Source organism: Atta cephalotes (assembly GCF_000143395.1).
Source record: "Atta cephalotes unplaced genomic scaffold scaffold00007, whole genome shotgun sequence".
Classification (NCBI taxonomy): domain Eukaryota; kingdom Metazoa; phylum Arthropoda; class Insecta; order Hymenoptera; family Formicidae; genus Atta; species Atta cephalotes.
The window spans coordinates 227897-232651 of record NW_012130071.1 but is presented as its reverse complement, the minus strand read 5'-3'; positions in this window follow the sequence as shown (position 1 = coordinate 232651).

Sequence of the window (4755 nt, the reverse complement as noted above, 5' to 3'; positions counted from 1 at the left end):
ATACCATCTTGATCAAAAAGTTCCCGGAATTATCATCAGATGATGCTCTGAGTCAGCTGATTGATTTCTGTTTTTTTTTTGGTTAGGTTGCCATATCTATCATTGACATTCCCACCAAATTTTATCATCATAGCTTGATATTTGTAAAAGTTACGCCATCTTGAGTATATCTACCTCTGCACGTATTTTCGATTTTTTACAATTTTTAAAAATGGAATTAATTTGCAATAACGATTTGTATTAAATTTTGCGTTAAAAATAGATTCAATGATGTGAAAACCTTGGAAATGTTGGGAAACTGATTTTTTTCTGTTTGATCGAGTCAAAAAACCATTACGGGGAACGCGTTTTAACAGCCGAAAGGAGGTAATGGAAAAATCGAACGGCTCTAATGATATACCGACAATAGAGTTCCAGAAATGTTTCGAAAGCTGGATCAAGTGCTGGCATAAGTGCGTTGCAGTCGATGGGAAGTACTTTGAAGGGGACAATATCTACTTTTGATGAATAAAACTGTATTTTGAATTTTCTGAATGAATTCCGGGAACTTTTTGATCAAGATAGTATAATAATTATCTAAATATATTGTTGCTACGCACAAATCTGTTACCGCTTATTAAAAGTGAAGCGATGATTCTTTCCTTAACAATAGAATTGTTGTTGTTCCGTTATAAAAATGATGTTAAAAACCGTGACATTCTAACCTGATGCAGTTCCTTCGTCATAATCCGCAATGTAGCCATTTTCGTCAATGATTTTGAAGTACTGGCGCATATCTTTTTCATTGGAATTCGCCGACATTCGCGTAAAGCTCGTATTGTCATGTTGAGAATTCTTTTGTTGGATGAGCCCTTAAATGTTACATTCCGGTTACGTATAGCGCACTTGCGATAATGAAGAACGTAAATGGAACCGGCGTAATAAACTTTTTCTTAAAACTTTTTCTCGTAAAAAGTATAAGAACATTTATTTAACACGTCAAACTTTGACAACGAGAACAACAACTTCGTTGCTGTAAGGAAAGGCTCGTCGCTTCACTTTTGACATGGTGGAATTATTTATTAGTTATTACTATTAGTTATTATTAGTTATTATTTATTATTAGTGTCTAATTCCACTATGCTTTTGACAAGCAGCAACAGATTTGTGCGTACACAATATATTATTATAGAGAACACTTACAAGCGTAGTATTCTTTAGTCTCATTTATCCCGTTAATCAATTTTATTGAACAGCGAATATCCATTATATTAATAATTATCTCATTTTGAATTCATTTTTCCTATTTCATTATGTAGAATACTAATGAAATGATTTAATAATGTATTTTGAATATGTCGCACAAGCTCGATACAATAATGCGGAATTTCTTACAAAAGAATTTCTAGAGGACTTTATTGTATTTCAATAATTACTAAGTCAGTGCATTAAATCTTCATGCAAAGTAGTCACTTCTACATTGTAAAAAAATCTTACTTTTTATAATTCTTTATAAATAAAAACTAAGAGGCACAATGAAAAAATCATTGTTTCCTATACTTCGTTTCAATATTTCTTTATAATTTTGTAATAAATCATTTCCAGACTTCATATAACATTATTATCTTATTTCCACTTATAGAATATGTTCCCATGCAGTTTGTCTATTAAATCCTGAGACATTTTGTAGATTATAAATAAAAATTTTTTGTATCTTTTTGTTGGTGCTGATTACAAATTCAGTGTTAGGATTGCAAATCTTTAAAAAGCGCATTTTATGTTCAATAAAAAATTTTACCAAATTTATAATAAAATATATTATTAATTTAAAAAATTTTGTAATCTACATCATAAAAAGTTAATTTATTTAATATGAAAATTCTAATTCTCGGTTGTGTTTAAAATAAGTTTTTATAAATCTCTACTATATTGAATTTTTTAAAATAAATTTAATTTTTATTTCAAATCTACATAATTGTATACAGATATTACAGATATTAAAAGAATTTATAAAGATATTATAAAATTTAAAAATTTTGACTCTTAAAGCCATTACTTTGAATAATAATTTGCTTTAATAAAAAATTAAAAAATTGTGAAGAAATTCTATCAAAATTTTTGAATTTAAAAATCCCTAAAAAAATTATATTTTCGAACAGATTTTGAATATTTATGAAAGAAAACAATAATTGATGTAATGCTTATAGAAGTTATCCAGAGAGAATGTTTATTTAATTTTACGCATAATACTTATATTCTAATGTTTAAATTATAGTAATAAGAAGTTCGTGCTTGCATGCGCGCGCACGTATGTGTATGTGTGTGTGTATGTGTACACGCATGTATGTGAACATAAATATGTAAAAGTTGCGCAATAAAGACATTATTATTATCATTATTACTATTATATTTATTTTTCTTATTATTATTGTAATTATATTTTATCCATTTCCCGGAAAAATCTCCTCGCCGTGCTTTCCGAAAAAAAAGTTGTAGCGCGACACTCATACGCTTTGACACGTGAACTACCTGATTATCACAAAATTCCATGCGGCCGAACTTGTTTTTAGTACGACATGAGTCACATCTTCACGCTGATAGACGAGAATTATATCGTCTCTCGGACGCCATTTGGCTCCATAAAATCCTTATGATTTTCGTCCAATCATTGTGACGATATGCTGCTTTTACACAAATATCCATGACTTGGATATTATATACATTGATACATAATATATCCTGTACAATTTTTTTATCGCTACTAATCACTAATGAAAACTTTTCGTCATCACTATGAATCCTTTACTGTTGATCATTTAGAAATTTTTGAATGCCATATTATTAATTCATTATTTTAAAATGTTTTCACTGTTAATCTACACTTGATATTTCTATTCCTCAATATCACCGTGAAAAACAGACTACTTCAGAAAAATAAGTAACTGCTCAATTTTTTTCCATTCACACATTCTTAACATTCTTAACATCCGACACAAGATGAAATTTCGTGCACAAGCCTGAAATTGATTTTTGGAGATTGGCTCACGCTTTAAAACGCGTCATGTGCGCGCGCACTTTTTCCAACCGTCGTTGCTGTGCTTCAAATGCTTTGGAATGAAATCTGGTGGACTCAAATAGTCTCGCAGGAACCGATTTCCACAGTGTAACGGACCAGTCCTGTCGAATATGACTCGATGTATAACACTTTCATGACGGTTACTCTAAATAAAACTCTTTTTCGTATACTGCGACTTGTAAAATTCATCACAATACACTACAATCTCGTACTACATTGCTTGCTACTAGTATCGCGCGAGCTACAAACGTTAGTGATGTGGCATTACTGGCGGATACACATGCCAATGCGACCCCCCGATCCATTCCATCCGAACAAACAGCTGTCGTGTCCCCCTCCTCCAGCAACTAGTGGTCACATTGCGTAGCTCCGAAGAGAGATTGCCTAGTCTTTCGGCACTGACGACTGTCTCGCATGAGTTAACTTGTCTTGTCGGATTAACAAAACCACAGACAGACTAGTTTATCATAGAAACGGACAAAATGAATGATTTTTTTTTAACACTGTCAAAGAGAAAATAAAATATGTAATATTTTGATAGTTGCCTGTTTAGTTCAGTTAAATCGTGTCTTAGATTATGAAACTAATTATTTTAAACGGTCTAACTGAAGTAGTTAAACAGTTATTAAAACGGAATAAACGGTTATTAATATTAGTTAACATTGGTTGTTAATAATTTTATCACAGTTTAATTATGTTAAAGTATTAAATTGTGTAATTATAGTTGTATCTTACAGTGCAAATTAGTTGCATGCATGCACGCACGCACATGCACGCGTATATTCCTTTTCCGCGTTTGAACGCCTATCTGCGTAATTAAATTGCCGATTAAACAAAGCCTCTACGTCCGCTGTAAATTGAAAAAACTGATGTAAAATTCTTTATTGAGTTATACATTTAGATTCAAGAAAGTCTAAAGGCAAGAGCTAATCATATTAAGAATCTTACGATTGCAAAATTGCCATTTCTGTTCTGAACGTAACCATTGTTAAATTATTTTGCTTACTTTATTTCGGTAAATGTTCGAGGAATGTTGTCGTAAAATTAATAGGAAATATGATATTAATTAATGATTAATAGTGCTAATTCTTTAAATAACTTGTAAAAAACTTGTAATATGTAAAATTGATGTGCTAAAGATTTTTAAAGAAACGTGTCGTGAAGAAAAATTAAAATGGCAAACTAAATGTTTATTTATTATTAAAGATATTACAAATAAAAATTTGAGTATTAAAAGATTTACATAAGTTTTTTTTATTATTTTACTGAACATGCTTCTTTTTCAAAAGATTTTCAATTTTACATATACAAGAAAAACTTTGATAGTTCAAAATTAATATGAATTTCTGTTGTTACCAAAAATATATAATAAGCAACATATGTTTACCTCCATTCTAGATTGAGACTATTTGTATTCTTATTTTGAAAGTTTCTTTTTATCTCAACTTCACAAAGGAAAATAATAGTAACTTTTCTTTCAAAATAATTTCATTGAAGGTCTTCTTATTCTGATTCAAGTAAAAATTGTTTTTTAATTCTATTTCAAAAATTATTACATAAAAATAAAAGATGTAATATTGGTGTTAATATTGGTCAAGTTATTAAAAAAAATCAAGTAGCTTTAACCCTCCTTCAAAAATTATTATATCACAAAGTTTAACCCTTATAGTGATGTGTAAAATCTCCCCAAAAAATAATAA